Source organism: Agelaius tricolor, unplaced genomic scaffold, assembly GCF_023055355.1.
Source record: "Agelaius tricolor isolate 1412-34295 unplaced genomic scaffold, bAgeTri1.0.p SCAF_8, whole genome shotgun sequence".
NCBI classification, from domain to species: Eukaryota; Metazoa; Chordata; class Aves; order Passeriformes; family Icteridae; genus Agelaius; species Agelaius tricolor.
In genome coordinates, this window is record NW_027269268.1 from 31136855 (window position 1) to 31162003 (window position 25149).

Consider the following 25149-nt stretch of genomic DNA (forward strand, 5'->3'; position numbering starts at 1 on the left):
TACTGGTTCACAACTAGATTTATTTTGCTTTATTTTGCAGTTCTAGCCACAAATACTGTAGCTTTGTTAATGCAACATATCTTTTAAAAACCCCAAACCCTTCCAAATCAGTTTTTGTTTCTCAGATCACTTTAGCACCACATGAATGTATGTAGGTAAGCAAATGAAAAATATTGAGAGCAGTATGACTCTATCTTCTTTTTTTTTTATTCTGCACGTATGGTATTTTGTTTGGCACGATACTTATTGAAGAAATGGTAATTTGTGGATGAGAAACAATGATTCAAGATGCAGAGCCGTGTCTCAAGCAAAGATTATTTGAAATCATTTTCATCAAGGAAGATCCTGATCCCACCTCTTACCATTTTTCTTTTTTTTAACATCCAGACAGAATGTCCCCTGAAGCAGCTTGGACCCACAGACTCTTGTTCTTTCATCATGCACCTTTTTGAAGAGAGTACCTCCATCCTCTCACTAAACTCTTTTTTGGTACTGGGAGACCTTTATTAGGTCCCTATGAGTCTTCTCTTCCCTATAATGCCCAAATCCTTTCTTCAAACTTCTCTTCATGTGGCAAGTTCTCCAATATTTAAACTTCCAAGTGGCTCCTCACCAGACTTCCTCCAGTTTGATCTGGAGGGACCAAATTTGGTATTTCTCTACAGTCGTGACCATGAAAATATTTAAAGAGAGCGAGGTATATGAATAATTTGTGAAAGCTGTCATTTTAGTGCTGCACTCTGTGTGTTACCATATACATGGTTTAAACTTCTGGTTATATAGTCTTTGTATAGGAAATTGTATTCATTTTGTCTAAAGACATCTATGGTTTTTTGCAATATTTAGTAGCATTAAAGCCTCTCAGTTATATATGTTCATACTTTTTCTTTTGTACTTTTTCTTTTGTACTTTAGAAGGCATTAGTATTAGGGTCTGGAGAAGTGGAAGACATAGATGTTCTTTTTTTTTCTTCTTTTTTTTTTTTTTTTAAGCAAAATTCAAGGGAATTTGAATTTGCTCTTTTATGTTTCCCACAATGGAAAACTGGTGAACACCACAATGGAAAACATGTCCTGAACAGTGGAGTGGTGGCTTTAAATAATCAACTGCATAATTGAACATATTTTGAGGCATGAAATGAACACAGCATCTGTAGGATTGTGTACTGGATTTGCACTGTGAACTGAATCCTAGAAGTAATAGAAAAGATATTTTTCAAGAAAATCCAACAATCAAAACTGTGCTATTGTCTTAAAACAATGACTGCCAGCATTTTTTTTTTAATATATCCTAAACTCTGATGTTCTCTGACTCACATTAACCTCTTTCACAAGGATCACAAATCTTCAGAGGATCTCCTATAAATTTACTCTCTGTCAAACATACAAAACAAATCTCAGTAATACTTTCTATAAGGGGAGGAAAGGAAATCTCTGTCATGGCTGGCCCTGGCAGTTTGACTGTCCATATGAGACAGGTGTGAAAATCCATGTTTCAACACATAACCATAGTTAGACTGACTCTTAGTTAAATGCATTAGCTCATAGAGTCTATTTGTTGTGGGGTACATTTCAGCTTTTGATGTTTTTTGTTTGGTTGGTTGGTTTTTTGAGGGGGTGGAATTATCCTGTTACAAGATTGTTAATAGTTACTTTTTTAGATTACATTAAATAATCCAGGGTAAAATTAGACAATAATTACTTAATCAGAGTAAGATTAATTGTTTAGTTTTAGCTCCCTTTTAAAAATAAAATCAGCAAAATTCCTGGGCAGCAAAATATTGTTCCTCTTATTTTTGTCTTGTTATTGTGCCAGGCGTTTGTAGCTACTTGTAGCATATCCTAATTCAGTTATATTTAGAGATCTCCCCGATATCTTCTCCATATTTCTCGGTTTGTAATGCAGATCTTTGCTTCTGAGTACTTAATTTTTAACTTTTGTGTTCTTACATGATGTTAGAAATATTTCTGAATGATGATCAATGGTGCAGGTAAACATATTTTATCTATCTTCTTGCCTATCAGCTTATTTTTGTCCTTTTTGCTATACAAGAACGTGTCTCTCTTTGCCTTAAAATGTAATTATTTTAACAATATGCTCATCCATCGTTTTGAATCTCACTCTGTTGGCATTACACAGTAGAATTTGACAGCTGGGTAAATCCTGTTTAAGAGCATATTTTGCTAAGAACTACTTCCTGCAAAGAAAAACAGAAAATATATAAGTTCCATTTGAACTGAAAAACTGAAAAAGAACAACACCAGATTTATTAAAATTCCTTTCAAACACACAATAAAAACCTAGGAAAAGTCACTTCAGATTACACCCATAGCTTCATTTCAGACTGCTCCATTTTTCTTTGCATTTGGGCTGCATTAGGAAGAAACATGTGTTTAGATTACGACTGGTTTTGGGAGTGGAGCAAGATGTAGAGTCTGTCCCCACTATGAGAAGCCTGTTTCACTGCCTCCATCAGCCAGTCTGACCTGTGTAGAATCCAGCCTTTAATCTCAGCCCTATTTACACCACTTGGTCACAGTATCACAGACCAATTATAGCAACATCCAGGCTTATCAGAAGTCTTGGCAGAGCAACCTCTAGAGCTATTCACTTACCCTCAATGTTTCAGTAGCTTAAATTTGAGAGTTCTGAAAACAACCCCACTGCTGCTGCTGTTGTTACTTTAGCTGGGTGGTGGACAAATGTAATTTTAGTGTCTGATGCTGTCACTCTGGCATCTTTCACAAGCAGGAATTATATTATGTAGAAATTTAATCTGTCTGCCATATCTTAATGGGGTGGTAGAGTAGAACACAATGCTTTTTAAAAAAGAAAAATAAAAATTGTTGTTAGAAGAGACTTAGGGCAAAGACTCCTAAAAAGTTGTTAACTCTGAGGGGACAGACTACTGAAAGGCAGCACACCATGCCGAACTCTAGTATTGAAAAGTTTTGGCTGAAGTACTGGGATATATAGATAATACAGTCTCAGAAATTTTGCCAAGGAGACTGCAGTCAGAAATGTAGGAAATTGTCCAAGATTGGGCCTCAGACATGCTGCATTCATTACCAGCAGCTGTGCATATATGAAGTGTTTCTTTATACCACAGAATCCAAACCACTGTGGCCTGTCACTGTCATTTTTATAGCAATTTGCTGACTTTTTAAGAAACAGGAAAACATTTAGCTAAAACAGAAGTTGAAATGACTGATAGAAGATAATTTAAGGGAATTCTAATGACTACTGAGTGTGTACCTTGAAAATATGCTGAAAGGCACATATATGTAAGACTTTATGTAATAAAACTCACTAAGAAAACAAAATTACACTAATAGTAGTTTAATGTTTATTCTAAGTCACAGATGAATACCTTAAGAGATCCCTTAAAAAGCCAGAAAGGTGAATGTGATATAACAGTGGTATTATTTCTAGCAATAGGATTTACAGTTATTGACATTTTCTTTTAAGATAAATTCAAATATGCATCCATTAGGGGGAGTTACACATTCATCACTAAGTGTTTCAGGTTTTCACACACTGTTTCATATGATAGATTTTCTTGGATGGTTTTGTTACCTTTTAAAATATTCTCTTCCTAACATTACCCCTTCTTCCTCTGTAGTGGGACATGTTTTTAACTTGTTTAATCAGCATGCAAAAATTTGCAGCAAAGCAAAAGGTCCAACTTTATCAATTTCTGAATGCTTCAGGGGGAAAAAAAAAAGCTATTACAATAATGAAAATATCTCTATTACTTGGAGAATTTTCCAGATTGAAATATAGATGATAAGATTTAGAAAACCTGAAGCCAAATTCTCTCTCTCAAGCAGTTTTTCCTTTGACCATCTTTTTTTTTTTTTTTCTTCCATCTGTGAAACGGCTTCTGCCTCAGGGTAGTTCAGGAAATCTATCAGTGTCAGGTGTGTTTACTTTAGTGCAGGAGGGTTTTAAACAGCAATGTGACCCTTGTGCTGGATGTTAGTATGAGTGTTCACAAAAAAAGGGCAAAGAATACTGATGGACTTCAGTTGATAAATTCTTGTGCCAGGCTTTAGAGTATAATAGTTTTAGATGAGGTATTGAAATCATGTATTACCTGCCTAAGCACTCTCCATCTAGCTGTCCTGTGTGACATGGATAGCAACAAATCCCTTTCCAAGTATACTTGGGTCAGTCCTGAGAACTGAAAACCACAACCAATTGAATTCTTTCTGGAATAAGTCCACTTTGCATTTCCCCTACAATCACAGCAAGTGCCACTGTGCCTCAATATAGCCCTTGGAGTATTTTTTCCAGTGCCTGTGGTCTAGCTGCAGGAAGCACTGACTCCTGGGAAATTTCAGAAGAATTTCTGGGAGGCCACATAAGTAGAAAGAAGGATTTCAAACACCAATATTCCAGTATACCACATTTGAGGGCCTGTCTCAAAATGAGTTGCAGTATCAGTGCTCTGCCCTTCAGCACAGAGCTCTATCGGAGACTTTCTGTATCATCCCCACAAAGTTATCACCAAGGTAGGTGGACAAGATGGGAAGGACAATTCAAAGGAGGGATGAACTGATGGCAACAATTCCTGGAGTTCATTTTTTAACAATCACTGCCTTTGCCTAGATAAATGACTGAACTGTATATGTATGCATCACCCCTGCACCCCTGTTGTAGAAAAAAATATTTGGGTCTCTGGGTGGTGGACACAGAGATGTGAGAACAGCATATCTACAGAAAGTGAACTGAGACTAGAGAAAAGTGGACTAGAAATCTTTCTTGTAATAAAATTAACATTTTTTGCTAGATTTTCCATCCAATTTTAAGAACAAGCTGTTCTCCATACTTTTCTACTCTTTTGACCCTACCAGCCAAATACGAGGCAAATGCAGTGAGATCAAAATTTCAACTCTCAGGAAGCACAAGCATCCCCAGGAAACTGGAAGGATGGAAGGAAGAGTAATCCCAAAGTAAGGAAACATCCAGATTCTTGAGAAAAGGCTGATAGTGCTTCTTGCAGTATAATAGCTAGCAGGGAGAAGCAAAGGCAGGTTGAGTGCATGTGGGAAAATACTTCAGAAAACACTGCTGTAGAAAGAAATGTGGACCCTGAAACACTGGTTATGCTGTATCTGCTCAGTTACCAATACTTGGGATAGGTTTTATGAATTCAATTATCTTCAGGATTTTGTAATAAAAGTTGCATTTTTAATGAACATTGTCCTTATCTTTGAATCTTTCTCTAGCAGGCTGGATTCTGGCCTTCTCAGATTTTTGGCCTCAAAATTGATTCAGTCACATTGGCATTATCAATGCTAAATGCAGCTTCTGTCTTCCATGTAGTTTTTCATTCAGGGTTACACTTTGCATGCTTTGCTCTTAAGTCAGCATATGGTGGGTAGGGAAGAGGGGGATGGGTCTTTCCTGTGACTTGCACTGATTAATCAGGACTCCAAAAACCTGTGCCATGCCATTAGCTTTTGTATGCCCTCTGTATATACATACTATATTTAATTTCTTGATTTTCTTTGAGAAATACATTTTAGGCTGAATATTCTACCATTTGTTCATGTTTTAAGGGCTCTAGTATGAGATAATTCAGCTGGACTTTGAGTTCCTTCTCTTGGCAGGTAACACCAAAGCTTGCAAATCTGGCAGTGCTTGTGGGAAGGTCTTTAGTGAAATGCAGTTAACAAAATCATTTAGATGATGGAATTAGGAAATGATAGTGATAAAGTTGGCTGCTGTGAAAATAGTAACTGACTGACAGAGCCAAACTGTGATTTCTGAAGCTGTTGAACACACATGGATCCATGGCAGTCTGACATCTATGCAGAGGCATGCCAAGCAAATAAATGGAGTATGACGAAGAAAGTGAGAAGGCTTTTGGGAGTATTGCATGTGATCATTTCTATGTAATATACTATGTTCTGGAAACCTATGCAATGGTTAGCCTTCCCTGAAGAAAGTCAAGCCCAAGTGATTCTTGTAAGACCTGTGGTACAGCCTCATCCTCTGTGTATGAGCACAAACTATTAAGTAAAAATATTTTCTTCTCCCTTCTTCCCTTTTAAGTAAATAATAACTTTATATTCTTAGAAGTGTCTACACCATGTTTCTGAATATGCAACACCTGCTCATACAGGGAAAAATCATTTCACTAGCAGTTTGGCATGCTGGCAAGTATTAGATGTATTGGGTAGAATGTAGAAAATTATCACCTTCTCTTTAGGACAATCAATATCCAACAAATCACATCAAGGTGTGCCATAAATGCAATTCTAGATGCCCTGCAGCACTTAGTCTTGTGCCTAATAACCCACCTATCACCAGGCATTCATCCTCTGCCAGAATGTTTACCACAGGAAGGTTTGTTTATGTACATAGTTCTGAGTGGACTCAAAATGCATACAAACCCTATTCTTATGCCTTATGAAAACCTCCTTTTTTTTCCTCCAAGGAAATGTAATAAGGTGTCTACTTAACAGCAGCCCAAAATGTTTTTCTTATATATATAAAACCAGTTTAATATTTTGGAAAGTATTAATTTTATTTTACATTTATGATTTGTATAACTATTTTGTATATAGACCACTTGCAGGGGTATGGCTCACACCAGGTGTCAGAGGAGTGTGAAATAATTTTTATGCCACCTTTCCAAGGCAATAAATGTCATATAAGCACACCAAAGTGCAGATAGAGTACTTTTAGATGAACATTCTCAAACTGTATGTAAGAAATCTGTTTGACAGACTTACCCAAAGGATGACACTTTTTTCTGATCTTGCCAAAGCAGCAACTGTGTAAAAAGAAAATTTGCTCTGGTGGTTAGGTTTCTTCTCCAAAGAGTTATGATGTAAAGGGAGCGAGGAGAAACTGTAATTAGGAGAAAATAAATGGTTACTTTCTACTGAGCAAAAAAAGAAATTTTTAAATGGCATAATTTTAGCAATGGCTAAATGACATAGCAAGTTTTCAGTCATCTTTCCTGTAATACAAAGACAAAATAGAATATGGACGGCAGCAGCTGAAGCCACAGTCCCAGCCACACAGTTTGTGCCACGATCAGTATAATGCTTATTCCAAGAAATATGTGAAATATTTTTTGTTAGAATCACACGGATATTGATTTTTTTGTGTGTGTGTGCCACTGTTTTTAAAATATCTTTTTAAAGATATAATATCAAAGAAGTACCTTGAACTTTTCTTTTTCCTTTTTTCTTTTTTTTTTCTTTTTCTTACTACGATTAGGATACAAGTTAAAATTTTCTAGAGGTTTAAAATTCTAGATTTATCATTAAGAATAGAGTGGTTTTTCTTAAAACTTCTTCTCTTATACTGATAGGATTGCCCTGCTGGTGGTCTTTACCAGTTGTAAGAGATTCACAATAGGGTAGTTTGTTCACAAAAGCCAATTCTTTTTGACAGACCTCTATACAAAACTATTTTACTCTGAATGGATTGTTTCAAACAGCCTATACATACCTTTTTTGTTAAGAGACATCCTGTATCTCATGAGTTTACATACCAAATTGATTTCTTTTTTCTGCCAGTTACATTTCTATGTCATTTTCATTTGCAGTAAATATTTTCCTCTTTTTCTTACTGAAAAAGGTGTAAATTTTTAATTAAAAAAATAATCCAGAAATCCAGAGGGATTTAGAGCTGCGGACCCAAGTATTAAATGTAAACCAAAACTTAGTCGGTTGGAAGCTGCCCATTATGAAGATTAGACACTCAGCCTCCAGTTCAGAGCATTAGCTGTGGAAGCAGCAGATTCTTTGCCTTCTTTTACAGAGGAGAGCACTGAGTAGCAGCTGCTGATAGAGGTTACTGAGAAAAATGGCAAAACAGTAGGATAAATCGAGGGAGGAAGGATGCAACTGTGTAGTTTAGAATCTTTCAGGCTCCTGATGATGTGTTGAAGTGAGTCTCGCAAATACAAACGGGTTTCACATTTGTAGAGAGTTCAGTTAAAAGAGAGACAAGGTTCAGATTACAACTGGATTTTCCTTTCTTTAGTGAAGTGTTTAAACTTTTCCCTGAACTACTTCTGCCTTTTGTTCAATAATTAGGTAAAATAACATGAAAACATTAGAGCATTATTTTTTTATCACTTCATCTCATTACTGTTATTCATATAGCAATTTTTCTGAAACAAACAGAATTAACTTTTTTTTTGGGGGGGGGGAGGGTTGGGGATATTTCTTTCAAAGGGCTCATTGACACATCATCTAATCCCCCAGAACTTCCATGAAAATGTCCTTCTCCTCCTCCTCACTTAGCTGTACTATAAGATAAGGATAGCATGTGTGCTTTGTGTTTCCAAGAGCTGTGTTAATCATTCAAAGCATATGTGCCCTTTTTCTCTGCTGGCTGGCTGGTACTGTAGGTATTAGCACTTTGGTAAAAAAATACCTAAGAACTATATAAGTACTACAAGAACTATAAGTACTATAAAAAGTATCATGATCTATATTTATGTCTTTCATATTTCAGATTTTGGAGATCGAGGTATTTCATCTGTAAATTTGTTTTTTCCCCTACCTTTATATATGACCAATTAGTGTAGAGTGGGATGATTCTAATCAGGGCAGTCTACTGTTAGGGAGCAAAAATCTAGGTGCTGATAAATAGAAATATTGTGCATTTTATACTTGGCCTCGCATTGCATTGAGCTTGCTGGGAAATTTGACAAGGAACATTATGTACTTCAATATATGAATCTACAGCACTCAAAAATCACAGTACCAATGTACACTTAGTAGTTTTGCTTCTTAGGAAGAAAACCCCACATGTTGCCCACTTATATTCAAGAAATGTGTCATAGTTCAATCCCTTTTTTGAAAGAACTGTATTTTTGCTATAACTCTTGCCCTACCCCAGGTACTTCTACTTGCTTACAATTTCCACTTGTATTTTTAGGGAAATAATGATCTGAAACTGTAAAATTCTCAATGCAGTCTTGGAAAGGGTTAAAAAAATAGAGTTACGATTTATCTATGTAAATGAAAAGGGAAAAAGTTTATTGTTTTCAGATTTGAACATAAAAAGGAAAAAAAGTTTATTGTTTTCAGATTTGAACACTGAATCTGTGAGCTCATTATGGTCTTAGTCTGTTCTAATTTAAATCAGCATCATTACTGCATGAAAAATGGCCCATCTTAATCCTCACTTGTGAGAAAAAAACTAGTCAATGTAGCATACTATTTAAATGCTTAAAAACTACAAGATGTTCTCCATTAAATACATTTGGGCACATGTGCTTTCTCATGGGAACACATTATACTGCTAATCCTGTTGATATCAGATAGTATTCCTAAGACTAATTTCTAGACATGAATTTGCCCCTTTTTTTAGAAAATACATTTCCAGCCAGAAGTGGAAAGCTATATTATAACTATTCTGCTTGATCAAGTCTGTTTTGTAAAACAGACATGAGAATATATGTTGCTGTTATAAATTATACCTTATCTGACAAAAATCTTTCTATTAGGCATTGTTTAAATTTCATAACTTAATGCCCTGTCTTTTTGTAGAGTTGTAAGAAAAACAGGTTTCCAAAGTGATACGCTGATGATGTGCAATTTTGGCTTCTAGGTGGATATTCCATTTTTACTTATTTGTAATGCAGACAACCCTATCTCTTTAAAGTACACCTAACATCTCAGTAGAAGTGGTTGTAACACTAATTAAGTATTTATGATAGGATATCTTAACAGGGCACTCAGGCTACTACTATTCAAATAGGTGAATGAGTATTTGGCTAAAAAGGTGTTTGTTCCCTTTTAATAAAAGTCACTGATCATCATGAATGTTGATAAATTGCTGAAATTATTATTTTGATGAGAAGAAGAAAGGCTCAGTGATTAGGGTAGGCCCCAGAAGACTATCTGAGGCATCATGTTTTCCCTCCCTCATGGTACTACTACTTTTGTGGTATTGGCAAGCCACCTTTGTGCCTTCATTTGCCTTGTGAAAAACAGGCACGTTAAGGCTTTCTCCTTTGACACAATGGCACTCAGAGAAGGTAACAGTAAGAGCTGAAGTGTTATCTGCTGCAAGGAGCACAGCTACTTGTACCTGGGCCACTCTGGTCTAATGACTACCCAGAGTCACCTCCAGTGGAACCTCTTAAAGTCCTCTTCAGGTGTCAGCTATGAGTGATGGAATGTGTCAGTTCTCTGTGATAATACCTACCTTTATCAGAGAGTGTATATATGTTTGTTACTACCTTTAAATTCCTGAATATCTGACCAAATTCAAATGCAAATATAAAAATTAATCATTGTGACTAAGCTGCAACAGTCCTCCCTCCTCAGACAAATGCAAACCAGCCAGTTTAAAAGCTGAAGCACAGCCCTGCCTCCATAAACTAACCACATCCACAATTCTCCTGTTTTCAGGCACTCTGGAAAAATATGAACTATGCAACATGCTATGAAGGCCATAAAATTTGAGCTCTTCTGGATCAGGCAAGAGGAATCAGTTCCAAAAGCTTTAAGTTCCCACAAAGAACATCCTGTTGGCAGTTCCTCACCCTTTTATACCAGCAAGGCCCCCAGCTCACTTGTTTTCACTGATCTAAATTGTGGCAATATGACAGAGAGAGTGTGAGAGTGAAAGAGAAATTCTTTCACATATGTCAAGGCCAGCTGTGAGGTACCTTTCAGTTCTTCAAAAAAAAGGTAAGTTTTTAGGTGACCCTGCTGGTGACCTGAAAAGGCCACCATGACTTGAGTTCAGCAGGGGATGAGTGTTTGTTTCCCATGAAATGCAGCTTCCAGAAAGGAGAGTAAAAGTGGCTGCTGTAGTGATAAATGTACCTGCAGATAGCTGCATGGATTAACATGGCTCTAATTTATTCCACATTAAGAGAAAGGACTATAATGAGTTATTAATAAAGAAAGACGAAAGATGGGTTCAAATTCAATGGTTAATGCTCTGCATAATTTACTGCAATATTCCTTCTGATCAAATTTTTTTTTAAAGCGCTTCTCCCTTTTCGTATGAATGAAACACATATGCTATTCTTCCCCCAGCCCCTCTAGCTACCCCCAAGGTTTTGTTTGATCTTTCTTTCTACTGTTTGGCCATGAGCTGTGTTGGCATAAAGTGTGATATCTGTGCTGGAGTTTGCTTCAACCCCCATTTGTCTACTCCATAGAAATATTTTCCTAAGCAAACATTTATGTTTGAGATGTCTTTAGTGTTTCACCTAATAGATTTCATAAATCATTTGTGTTGGCATTAATGGGACAGTGGAATCTCAACAGAGGGGGCATCATAGCAAAGGAAAATTCCATTGCAGCCAGCTGAAAATGGAGAAAGTGGATGCACTGCAGTGACATCCAGGTCCTATTTTTTAATAGGGTGCAGTCTTCATTTACTGAATGTAGAGTGATACATATTTGTAGAAAAGAAGTACAGAATGTATAGTGTGGATAATTTTCCTTTGAAAATAGGGATTATCTAAAGATGTAATTTCTTCCATAGTATCTGACTCTTGGGGGACTCAATATCCTGCTTCCTTCACAGGACCATGGCAGTCTTGTGTAGAGGGAGTGAAATTACTGGTGCTCTCTGAAGGCAGAAATTCAAATGTACTCGAAAGCTCTGCACAAGCTGACTCTAAGCATCCAGTTCCCCTTCCTCCTCCTTTTAAGATCTGAAAGGATATATTCCTGAAGTAATTACTTACTTAGTAGGTTTTTCAATGGCAGAAAGTGCTTATCCATAGGTACTCCATTCAAGCAGTTTGGAAAAGCGTATTTGTGTGATCTAATATTCCATATATTGCAACTAGACCCCTTGGAAGTGATCCTGAGAATATGAACGTTGCTGTGGAATCGCTAGAAACTCGCTTGCTTAAACTGACTATATTAGTTCATGATTTCATCTCCTAGCTTTTTCTTGGCTCATCTTGTAGCTATCACAGATAGGAGTCTGTCCAGAATTTGAACTGCAAGAAGCCTCCCATTTTTATTAAACTGCCCCCAAACCTGAGCAGAGTTTGTCAATGGTGACTATATTAAAGTTTCTCCCTTGTGCTCAGTCAAAGCACACACAGTCTGTTGCATATCTGACTTGAAGAGCTTCAGGTCAAGATTTTTCCCCACTGCCAGCCACGACTGCCCTCATCAGGACCTGGCTACTAAGACCATTATTGTCCCCTGTTTCACAGAATTCTACTATTTCAATCCGTATAGTCTTTGTTTCTATAGGAATTGTGTGAACTTTTTGGATAGTATTACATTTCATATGAATAATACATCTGAAATATGTGGTTTTATTGCAGCCTTCTACAGAACAGCGTTGAAAACATATTCTGGAATGGTGTTGTTTTCCCTGGAAGTATTGTATAATCATTAACAATATCTTGATCTGATTTTTGGCAAAATGTGGCTTCTGGGCAGCTGCTGTGATAACTTGGCCTGAGTCAGCAATGGATCTTGTAATAGGGTGAGAGAGAATTAAGTTAGTTGTTATTAGCAAAGGTCCAAGGTGAAAAGAAAACCATAATAGAAGTTTTGTAGACATTCCTATGTATCCCTGCATTTTCTAAGCCAGCTCAGAAGAGTCTTTGTCTAGTGATGTTAAGAATGAAGTTGGATATATCATTCCCACAGACATTTTAAAACAGTTCCATGTTCCAAAAGGAGGTAGTTAAATTTAAAAAATAAAATAAAATAAAAAAGAGAATAAATAATATTAAAACTCTGGTTCTTTTACTAAAGACAGAGGTATCAACTTCAGTTTGATTACCAGCCAAAAATAGGCTTTTCTATTCTGAATGATTTTTTGCATATTCTGTAGGTATCTAGTTCTTCATGCTCTCAACAGTATTTCAGAAATTAATGGAGAGTCCTGTGAATACCGTATTTTGTATCTATTATTCGATAGCTTTATCTGACAGCTACGATGCATCCAGATCAAGCTAGAACTCCAAAGGCTTCATTAGCAGAGGACTTGATCATAGATTGCCGAGTGTTTTGAAGTAAGCAGAGTGTATTATATTCATGCCTCTATAGACGCGAAGAAAAACTGTCTCCTACGGTGGTAAATGGAGGGGGAGGTGTTTCTGTTTCAATTAAAGCCCAGGTGGTGCATGATGAGGGGGCCGGTGTCACATCTGCGCGCTCACAGCTGCGCTCTGCTCCCGGCCCGCTCCGTCTGCTCAGCCGCGCTGCTCCTCGGGCACCGGCCGCGGCCAGACGGGAGCCCGCCGTCCGCCAGCCCCGACCGGAGCCGCTCTCCGCCGGTGCCTCCCGCCAGCCCCGACCGGAGCCGCTCTCCGCCGGTGCCTCCCGGCTGCGGAGGAGGCGGCTCGCACGGGCGGGAGCAGGCAGGTACTTTACGCTGATATCCCAACTACCTTGAGCGGCAGGGAGTTTATTTTGTGTCTCGGGAAAGCCCCGCTTTGCGGTGGATGCCCGCGGCCCCGCGCTGCCCGTGAGGCGTACGAACAGCGCGGCGGCAGCGGCTCCGCGCCCTCCGGGAAGGCTCCTTCTGCCTGTCCCCGGAGCTCCGGGCCGTACGCGCTCACGGCCGCTCCGCGAAGCCGCCGCGGCCCGCAAAGGGTTATGCGGAGCCGGGCCCGGCCGCCGCCACCGTCGCGGGCTGTGTGGGGCCGGGCTGGCGGCGCTGGGCGCAGACGGGGCCGGCGGCGGAGCGGCGCGCGCGGGCCGCCCGAGGTGGGCGCGGGGCGGGGCGCGGGCGGGGCCGGGCCGGGCCGGGGGCGGCGCCGCTGCCTCTGCCTCATTGCGCGGCTCGGGCAGCGCTGCGAGGAGCCGCGGGCGGCCCGCACTGCCCGCCCTGCCAGCCGAGCGTGGCCGAGCCGGGAGGGAGCCGCTCGCGTCCTGTGTCTGGCCGTGCTGCTGGAAGAGCCCGAGCCGGGGTCTGGCTGGGATGCGGTAGGAGAGATTCGCGGAATCGGAGATGTAAGAAATGAGAAGTTTTTGCATAATTCGCATTTGAGGTATCGCATCTCGCTGCGGAGTGAAGCCTGCGAGCTCCCTCGCCCGACTCTGTTATGCTCGCGTAATGGGAAAAGTGTAAAGTGCCGCTGATTATCGTGCTTCCTAGGGGATGCGATACCTGCTGCACTGGGGGGGGTGTAGGAGAGGTTGTGCTCGCTCAAAAGTCTAGAAAGAAAAACGTAACTTTACAACAGTGCAAATTATGCAAATAAGAGTATGGGGGAAGAATCAACCCAGATTCATTTTTAAAGGATTGTAAAATCCTTCATTTAAAGCTTAGTGTAATCTTAGACATTTATGTGGGCACCTGAAAAAAGAACCAGCCCTAAAGCAGAGCTTTGGTATGGGAGTACGGTGCTGCTGTGAGCAGACACATTTCTGTCTGCTTCTCATTTAAAGTGCCAGCTCCTTCTTTTTTGTATACCTAATCCACGATACGCATGGAATATACAGCTGTGTCGCAAAGTCATTCTGTATTCTTAAAGCTTAATATAATCAAATTCATTGCCTAAAGATGGTGTAGTTGAAGATTTGATCCTTTTTCACTGAAGTGGAAATACTTTCAGTAATTGAAAGCAGATTCATGTCTGGAGTTGTACAAGCCAAGGTTTTCATTTTTAAAATAAACCTTTTGTTCTTCAGCTTTAAATATTTCAGTGAGCCATCCGGAGACCTATGTTAATTGCTAGAGTAGACTTTAAGGAAGGATTGAGGAAAAAAAAACTGAGAAAGGTATGTCAGCAATTAAATTTACTTAAAATAATAATGTCTGTATTTCAGTGCATGAACATACCATTGCAGTTTTTGTGCACCCTATGTTTTAGTTTTCCTGTTCATCCACAGAATCTGAATTTGAATGACCCATCTGTCTATGGAGTTTTTTTAGTTTAAACTGTCTTTGCTTATGTTCACCTTACTTAGCCCGTTTGCCATTTTTTAACAGTTTATTAAACAAAACAGTCGGAACTTTGAAGATTTGGGGAAATTCTGATCTACTCCAGTAAACAAACCTGACACTTCGTGGTGATAGCTGTCCTTTGTTAACTTTGTGTCTGTTTTCTGGCTGATCCTGTGGAAAGCTTCAAAAACCTTGCTTTTCTAATATTTTAGCAATGGGAAAAGAAACTTAGGATGTAAACTACCAAACTCCCAGACAAAGACTGAGCTGCTCTGGAGCTGTTTGTTAGAAGCTTTGAAGGTAGAGAACAATGGAGGCAGGGGAAGGGAAGTACGTTCTCTCCCCTAAGATCTCTAATCCACAGAGTAAATTCACTGAAAATGTGTAGAAAAGTTACTGAAGATGGCAAGAGTCCCCTGTTCGTTGGAAAGTATATAAATTTCTTAATAGACACAAGGATCTAATTGCCTGATGTTAAGTATAGCCTATCATTAAGATAAGAATTTGTAATTTGTGTAATGGCACTAAATAGGCTGAGTTTATTCCCATGAACTTCTAGATGGTGTGCACACAGCTGCTGGAGTGCACTTTTCCTTCATTCAAAAGGTAAATCTTTTCATGCATCCTCAGTAAGTTCTGGTGGAAATATTTGTGTAAAACCCAGGAAAGTGCTCAGACAAGAACAGAAAAAAACTAGCTTACCTTTTTTCATCCATCAGATTGGGGTTCAAAACTGTCAAGCAGCTCAGTGGCTACAAATGAGATGTTACAAAATTTTTTGATTAATCGTTCTGCAATCCTGTGTGGAGAGTGGCCTCATATTTCACAGTGTAAGGGTATTTTCCTTTCAAGGAGTTATAAAACAGTGTGTTACAATTTAGCAAGAAACCTACAGCAATAGGACCTTTAAAAAACATTTTATGTTTAGATGGCTTTGTCTTGTCGTTTTTACTTTCTAAGCTTTCTGACACAAGAAGTTATATGTTCCACACAGCAGAGGGTATTTTTTTTCCATTTGAGGAAAAGCAGCCAAAGTGATAGCTGCCTAGGAAAAACTGATAATTGATGCAACAAAAAAAATATAAAATGTCATGTCAGATGTGTGTGCATTCTACAAGTCCACACGAAGAATGCTGCCATAAACCCATCAGCTTTGAAGTCTGGTTTTTTAAATTGCAAATAGCAAGTTAGAGATTGAACATTGAAATTAACTTCTATAATAATGGCAAATTTTAGTACTGAAGAGTTTATCGTTTGGCTTGAGAGATATTGATATACCTATACCTGTAAATATCAGTATATGATGCAAATGGACCCATCTTAGGGAATTGATCTTGAGCTGTGTTCTTTCAATTTGGGTGTGCATCTGTGAAGATTTGACATGACTTTTCAAATTACCAGAATGGTCTGATAAGCAATTACAAGCTAATACTTTATAACTTCTCTTCCTGTAGCTTATATTGCTTCTCAATTCACTTGTTGAACTAAACAAAGAAATATAAAAGGTCTTAATATGTACACCTTGTTCAACATAGAATTGAACAAATCATTTGAGTGATGATATGAGAAAATAGGACTTCACTGTATTGTTGTCCAAAATAAGAAAAAACATTAGCTTCCTATCTTTTCTGTATGTGTTCAAAGATCTTATTGTTGGTTATGTTCATTCTAAATATGTCTATAGGCTATGCTTTGTGTGGGTTTGAAGGACTTTTTCCAGAGGTAGTTACAGACTTATGCATTTCAGAATAGCAAGAGGGCTTTTGTTTGCTCAGTAATGTATGGAGTATGATGCTGTGAGCTGGTGACCTCACTAATGGTTTGAAGATGTATATATCTTTTAGGTTTGGAGATTTTTATACAAAACAAGAGATCAGGATGAAATAAAGCAACTGTACAAAAAACCAAAAGTTTATGTAGTTTTCCAGTTAAGTTAGCCTTTTTAAATGTTAGGAACAAGTGGAAAAACTGGCTCTTGTGTTCCTTTAAGAAGTGTCACTCACATTAAAAACTGAGCAAAATAGGTAGGTAGCTGAAATACTCTTTTCTACTCTGAAGAGTAGAAAATAGTCATTCATCTTCTTTGTCTAAGATTAAGGAATTCAGAGTGCAATTATACTTCAGTACTCACTCAAGGTAACAGCAAGGTATGCAGTCTTCTTTTGAAATTCACTAAGGCCACCATTTATCCAAACTTGAAAGGAAATAATTGTTTTGTGTAAAGTGCTGTATAGTAGATTGTTTTTGAAGCAAGTCTTTTAGATGTATGAAAAAGGTAGACTTCTCATATCTGGGAGCAGTAAATCATTCTAGCTCAGAGTGAATGGCTTATTTATGGCTTCTTATTTACAGGAGAAAACACTCTGCATAGTCTTGGTATATGAATCATTGCAAACTTCGTGGTTTTGATACTGTAATCACTGATTTTTGTACTTACTACATGAAAGTACCTTTACAGGAGGTTTAACTTCTGGTGTATTCAGAATTCAGGAGTTAAGTCTACATTAAGAAGTGTTACAGCAAAAGATTAAGCCAAATACATGAACATGTTGAAATTTGCACAAACTACATCTACAGCTCAAAGTAATGGTGGCCTGACAAAATAGCAGAGGTGGATTTGCTGCAATTTCTGAAGAACTGCATTATGATCAAACTGATTAAAGACATGTGAGAGGGTTTCTGCATACTTAATTTTCCATGACAAAGGAACAGCAATTTTGGCAGTAGCAGTAAGTTAACTTATCTAGTATCACATCAACAGTGAGTTGTGTGTTTTTATCTTTCTGATACAACTTGCTGTTTTTCCACTTTCTTGCTTTTGAAGAGGATTCAGACCTATACAGCAATATTTCTAAGATGATTAAAAGAAAAACATATTTAGAAGAAAAAAAAATTAATCTAAAATAAGATCTCTTACATCTCAGCATAACTAACATCCAACTGCTTTACCAGCTTTTTTATTCTTTTTATTCTGTTTCAGTTATTAGTCCAAGAGCTATTGACATGGGGCTTTTTTGTCTTGGTATCAAGAAGAATTAGTGTCCTGGAGAGCTGTTTGGAATATAAGAGTATATATTAATTAAAAAAAAAAAAAGGCAACTGCTATTACAGAATGATATTGTTTAGTTGTTTTGTATAATTGTAAAAATCATAAAAAAGCACTACCTTAAGATTTCAAATTGTCATAACTGCCAAACTAATTTTTCAACTGCTTTAAGTTTCACCTCTAATATAGTTGCTGACCACACACAAAGGGGAAAAAAAAAAGGAATGGAAACGGTTTTTTAGAGCAGCTTTTGGTTTAATCATATAGATCTGCTTTTCCATAAAACATTACTGTAGCATTGTATGAAATATAACCAGTTTCAATTCTGCAGAAATTTCAGAGTTGTTAATTTTTGCAGAACATTTTTCCTATTAAGTCAGAAACTGCATTAAAGAAAAGACTGTTATCCAGGGAGTTGTAAAAAGTAGCCTGGAAAGCCTCTTATGTTCTTTCTTTTAAATAGGACAGAATTGCCTTACATAGCAAAGTTAACTTTGTTAACCTTTTATAATTATTTAACCATTATTTCATTTTACCCCCTGCTTAAACACTGTACATTAATGCAATAGACACCTGGCTGTGCTCTTAAAAGTTTATTTGTCTTTCAATTCCTGTGATAGTAGGGGGCAGTATATCTCCTTAATTATCTTTGTTCAGGGAAATGTTGAAAGGCCAGGGTAGTTAAACAAGGCCATTTGGATTTGCAGTAAGGTCGAAGTCAGATGCAAGGAAAGTGGTTAAATGCATTATCATCTTATTGAGCACATCATCAGTAAAGTGACCTTGATGGAGGTGGAAAAAGCCATTTGGCTATTTTATGACAGCCACCTCTCTGCTGGCTTTATCCCTGCCAGAGTGTACTTCAAATAGCTTTATCACAGTCTTCTCTTGTTGCTTTGAAATCTGATTTTTCTTAATTACGGGTAACAAATTAGAGGTTGAACAATGAAATAGCTTTCTAATAATAGCAAATTTTACTACTGAGGAGTTTATCTTTTGGCTTGGGAGATCTAGAAATATCTCTAAGTTGACTATTAAGATGACCTTTATGTTAATCATTATAAACTCGCCTTTAAGGATTTCATTAATAATCACTGGGTTTTATTCATTATTCTCCTGCTTTTTAGACTGTTTTTTAGTTACTATGAGGACAAACAAGCCAACTTCCAGCCTTAGCAGCAGGGACATTTTTTCTTTGAATGTGTGTGTATTTATGTTTTTATAAAGGTACTCAGACCTTGGGAGGCCTGTGGCTAAACTGGAAACAAATACTTTAGAAAATATATAATTAATGGTTCGATTTCCATCTCACTTGTGTTTTGTAATGGTAGTCAGTATTGATGTCTTAAAAGCTTATAAAAGTATAATTCTAGCTATTGCATGTTAATATAAGTATTTAATCAAAATAATCTCAACTGTCCATCTTCTCCTCTTTCTTTTTTACCTGTCTTCTCATTTAAGAAAGACTTCTTTCATTTGTATAAAACTACAATGATTTCAAATAAACTGGGTAATTTTCAATTTTTGGCCTTTAAAAGAACTTACTGATATTTTTTTTTAATAGTGCTCCCTGTCTAGAGATTGGCATAATTGTTAAGGGAATTTAAAATAAATGCACGAAATACAAGGAAAGACAATAACAGGAAAACTGGATCCAAATTTGACCACCTGAAGGTACAGGTTAATCGACTGAGACTCACAGCAGAGCATTAAAAATTATTGGAGGCTAGAGGGAATGATTTATAAGAAAAGATGAGAAGAAAGAAAAAAATAATGCAGCATAGTCACATGGAAGAACCACCTGAAAGATTTTTAAAGACCTTGTGGACTTGGATGATGTATCTAGATGCACTAAGATGAATTAAGGACCAAAAAAATGAGCTGCATATCAAGGCACATTTTGTATTGGTAACATCCTGGAGGCTGTGGAAAATATCTCAGCACAGTTCATAGAAATACAAGTGTTTGAAATTTGAAATGCAATTATTACTTTTTTTGTGGTAGTGTGTTGAGTGTGAGAGGAACCTTTTGTTCCTAAGCTTTGATTGTATGTTGCCATTTTGAAGGTAGATGATTTTAACTTCCACTTTGCAACCTATGAGCTCATTTTCTTCAACACATAGGTGATATCCTAAGAAGAGAGCAGTATTCTTCTTCCCATTATCACTTTTGTCTTTGGACCTGGAAGGCATCTCATAGCTGTTGCCTCACCAGTTTTATATGTGTAGTTTTATACATTACCCTTGGGTTTGCAGTATTTCTCTGAGACAGGTTCCTTGGGGCAGTTAGGATTTTAAAGTTGCCAGTTGCCAGCAATGTTTTGGTGTGGTCTTTAGTACAGGATTGTAGAGTCAGAGTGTGTTCTCAGCATGAGGCATCATCATCCAGATGGAGAATCTTCCTTTTCACTCATTGCAAGTTCCCCTAGTTTCTCACAGACTTGCCTATTGATCTAGTTGCCTATATGATAAAGTGCCCTTTGCCTCTGTAGTCTAAAGAATTTTCCTACATTTTTCTTTCTGTTTAATTATTCTTGCTTCCTCCCCAGCTCTCTCCTTGTACTTGTCAATCATGTTCTGCAATAAAGCAGAATGTATGTGTGTGTGTTTCCATATGCCCAACCAGAAGACAAGCCTTTTGAAGGCAGACGCATCAGTCAGAGTTTGAAAATGCAATTCTGTCAAACTGTCTTTTCTGTCAGATGACTTCAAGAAGGTTGCCACACAGCTAGGCCTATCCATTGTCTTGTAATGATGTTGAATCTTAGGATCTGTCCTGCCAAGCAAGAGACAAGCAGTAAGATGCTGCATCTTGGGCTGAAGAAGGTCTCACTGACCCTTGGCAAGTATGCTGAAAGTACTGACAATATTGAAGCCTTTTCTGTAGACTGGAAGTACCTCAAAGAACTTTTCCTACCCTGTCTTCCTTTTCTTTTGCCCCTCCTTGACAGTTTTGGTTTATGGAGCTGAGCATGTATTTTATTGCCAGGAGAGTTTCTTTTCAACAGCTGTCCTTTCTCCAAAGAATACAGTAAGGTTCATAACACTGAATGAGTATCTTCAGAGCATTTCAGACAGTCTTATTCTGCAAACCCTGCTGCTCGTCATTTATATGAGAACCCAATGTTTACCACCCTATTTTTCCCCTGAGGTCAAGGAATCTTAAACAGACTTTTCAGTCAGTGGGTTCTTCTCTGGATGTAAACCCTTCTCCCCTGATGATTTTCCTGTCAGTGGCATTTGGATAGTATTTTGAGTTATTCCTTAGCAGTTCTGCCAGCTTTTCACACAAGAGACCTGTGTATTATTTATCAATTCTCTTTTCTCATTTCTACCCTCCAGCTTGTACATTACCCCCTCATCCTAGTCCTTTCCACCTAATCCTAATTTACTGCTGATCAGAGCCATGGCAGCAGAACCAGTTACTTGAGGTGAAAAAAGAGGAATGAAAATAAAGCCTACATCAAAGTTATGTTTTTGCCTTTGAGGCAGTTGGTTTTGCTTGCAGTGATTTTGGTGACACCGGACAGAGCTGAACATTCTTCTTTCTGCTTGTATGTTGTTTGCTTTTGTTTCCTCTAATGCAACTGTACCTCATAAAATAACTGGTAACAAATTGTTATTTTGAGTGCTGGGTTTCACTTTCCAATGTACAGCAGAGTTTCTGCTAGAATCAGTTATTTGATTATTTTTCCCTGTCTTTTTTTATGTGTAGTTTTTTGTGTGTGTGGAGTTTCCATGTGCTCTTAAGCCAAATGTGGTCAGTATGCAATGGAGTACATGGGGATTTTTACTAAGAAATACAAAAATGTACTGAGTTCTATAGCAAACTGAATTACCATCACTTCATGAAAGTAGGTTTATTTGGTATAGTCTGTATAGAAATTATAACATTTATAAACATCATTTGTAGACTGAGCTGTGTTAGTCTGGAACAGCATATGCATGCATGTGTATAGTTTGAATTTTAGCCAAGAGAAGGAGTCCCCTACATTCAGCTGGCTGATGTTCTGCTTGTGTTCATGGCTATAATACAGCACCTCTTTAACATCCTACCTGAGCATTCAAATGGAACAGGCCATGGATGATGGTAAATCCAGCAAAGCAGTAGAACTTGAGAAGTATTGGAAAGTATCAGTTCTGCTTGCATCCTGGGAGCTGCCTGCAGCTCAGAGTGGTGTGCTGCAGGCTAGCACCTATTCCCATGGGATGTTCCCTCCTTTCTTGGGTTTCCCAAATTTTGCAACATGGTAGAAGAGGGCAATGAAAGGGAAAGAAGAAACCAGCCAAGTCCCTTTCTTTTTCACTGTAGAGAGAAAAGTTATATTGTGGAGGAGAGATAGATGTGTAGTCCTAGAGTACAGTAGCAAAGGGAACAAGCCAAAGTCCATTTCTTGTTACAGCTCAAGTATCACTGATGTGCACAAGTGCTTCACCAGCAGCCTGGGGACCTCTTTCATTCAATCTCCTGTGAGCAGTCTGTGGTTCATACCCTTCCTTGAGCTGTGGGGGTGTTATCTGGGAGAGCGCTGGCTGTTAGCCAAAAACTAAGGCAGGAGCAATACTATCAGTTCCCAATTACTGATGATTTTTTACCAGTGTTTACCCTCAAGCTTGCACTAAACTGCTCCTTGAGTTAGTGCAGATATAAGCATTGAGCCTGAGGCTCATGGTAGGGAAGAACTGGAAAGGGTAAAACAAAGGACACACCTGTGTCTCTAAACAAATTGGTATTTGACAGAAACCACTTTGAGCATAACATCGCAAACTTAACAGCAAATTCACCCAGTATATTTGCCTCAGAATATTTTTCACACTGCCATTCTAGTTAGGTCTGGATTTCTTTGTTCTTTTTCTCTGGTGATTTCTGTATGGGCCTGCCAGGCCAGAGCAGATAGGAACCCTTTGAAAAGTGATCCTGACAAACCTGCAGACTCTCTTCTTAAGAGATAGTAGTTATCTCCATTTTACTAATTCTTTATTCCACAGATTCACTTCCTGTGCTAAGAACATTTAAATGAGGCTTTTGCTTCCAGGGTTTTTTTGTCATATAGCTCTGAATTTAGGATAATGAGGTTTTTTTAATTGCTTTAAAAAAAAATAAGAGAAAACCACACAAGAATATGAAATGTCAGTTCCCATTCAGCACTCAGCTGAGTTGAGAGGCTGCATGCATAACTACCTTGCATGTACCTGTTCTTGCCAGATTTGTTGCTCCTTTATCACTGAAATCAGCTTGAAAATGTCCATTTTGCCTCATTTTCATGTACATTTCCATATTTTTTGAGACAAGTAAAAATACTGTAACTCATGTTGGTGGTCATACTCAAAGTGAGATAACTTAAGTAACTAGACATGTTTTGATGTGTTTTCTGCTGGATGTAAATGTATGCAATATCGTATTTTATTTCACAGAAGTAGGTTCTTCCTGTATGCACGCAACATTCTAAGAATAATAAACCTTTGTATCATGACATTCCTATTGCTACAATCAAATTTTAAGTTGGTTGAAAAGCGTAGAAGTAGTCCCTTTTGCCTACCCATAGGAGGAGCCTGAAGAAATGCACTCATCTCTGTTGTAAGTCAATTGTAACTCTCACTAAATGTCTTTCTGTGGCAGAGGAATGACCTAGCTAGCTTATGCTTTGGATAGAAGTCCACCTCCTTTTAAAAAAGCTACTGTTGGGTTTTTTTTAAGAAAATTATTAGCACTGATGCATAGAAGACAGATTTTTGTAAAGTGGTGGACTTTGCCTCTGCCAGCTGTCTGTTAATCCTTAATCTGAGACTCTCACTCAAGTGCTGATTTGAATTCTACAGACAGACCTTCTACCTTTGCCTTTGCCTATCATAATTCTGGAGAGCTCTTCTCCACCTCAGCAGGATTAAAATGAAGCAGAAAGAAGGTATTTGTTTACTTGTCCCAGACAAACAGGTAATGAGCAATTCAGTGTCACTGTGACAGTGTCATGCTTTGAGGTGACCCAAGGTCTTTCATTGAGGCAGATGTGTGTGCGCTTGCACAGTTAACGTGCCTTCTGTCCCGGCAGGCTGGTGTTTTCAGAAGAGACTTCTGTGGTAAAAGTTTTCAGAAGAGACTTCTGTGGTAAAAGTTTCACAGACTTAGTGGAAGAAGGGTTATTTTACTGGTCTGGTCATTTGGGAAAATGTAACAGTAGCATATTATATATAGATATACAAGTTAACAATAATATTTATACTTTTCTCTGAAATACCTGAGTTTTATCTGTGGCATAGTGAGTAAAGCAGATTTTATTAGGTTGCTGTGGTCTTTGACATGGTTAAACTTGCTTCTTTCCTTTATACTCAGCATATATTGATGTACCAATGTAGGGAAACAGTATAATCTTGTTGAAAGGAGAACATAAGCTTAATCTGTAACAAAATGTATAGAAAATTTTAGAGTTTTTAGTGTTGATAGAATATGAAGTGTGTCCTGGAATCAGTGTAATTACACATCTGTCATATAAGCAAACCAGGATCAAATCAATTCATATATATGAATTGACAATGTACGTATGACTGTTGTGGTGTGAAGCAATATCCTGTTTCACCTTTCCCAGCCCCTCAGGTGTGCCAACCTCTCCGTTCCCCTCCCCCTTGCCCCCTTGCTAAGTGCTGTCCGTCCATCTTAACATTCCAGCAAGGGCGTTGTCTGGTTGGTGCAGTTCCAAAGATGCCCCTCAGCCCTGGGGTCACTGGCCAGTCTAGGTGTCATTGTCCCCTGAGACTGCCCCCCTCCCACCTGGTTGGTGGCATACCTACCCCTTCCCTCCCCCTTTCCCCGGGCTTAAAAAGACACGGGACCATGCAGTTGGGATTCTTTTGGAGCTGTTACCAGGATTCGGAGATCTGTGACCATGGAATAAAACTCTGGATTAACCCTCCAGCAGGATCCGTCTCCTTCTCCTCTTCACCTCGCCTAAAGCCTTTCCACTAGAGGTAAACCTGAATTCCTGCTTGCCTGGGTTTGTTCCAAGTGCCAGCTGCAACATCCAGCCAGCCAGGGGTGTCTCTGAGTGAAAACACCACAGCTGCCGCCTCCGGTCAAGCAGCAAAGGCCAAAAGAGCCCAGGCACATTCCACCCGGTAATATTGGGATCATATTTCAGCATATGAAAATTGCATATATTTATTTTCCTTATATTTTATTGTACTTTTCTGAGTCATTCCAAAAAGAAGACAATGAAAGATGTTACTGTTAGTTACCAGATACCCTCA

The 25149-nt window shown here is 38.3% G+C and overlaps 1 protein-coding gene across 33 annotated transcripts in view; it reads left to right on the plus strand.

Moving 5' to 3' along the window:
- TENM3 (teneurin transmembrane protein 3) overlaps nucleotides 1-25149 on the plus strand; it is a 1291378-nt gene that overhangs the window by 1039642 nt on the left and 226587 nt on the right. For 2 of the 33 annotated variants that reach the window (XM_071432149.1, XM_071432154.1), the window contains exons 1-2: nucleotides 13746-13925; nucleotides 14607-14696. The exons of 30 other annotated variants lie outside the window; for them this stretch is intronic. The gene's annotated coding sequence lies outside the window, so the exon portion shown is untranslated. Of the gene's footprint in view, nucleotides 1-13745; nucleotides 13926-14606; nucleotides 14697-25149 lie in introns of those variants that run through there. One more of the 33 variants, XM_071432156.1, reaches the window with a different exon arrangement.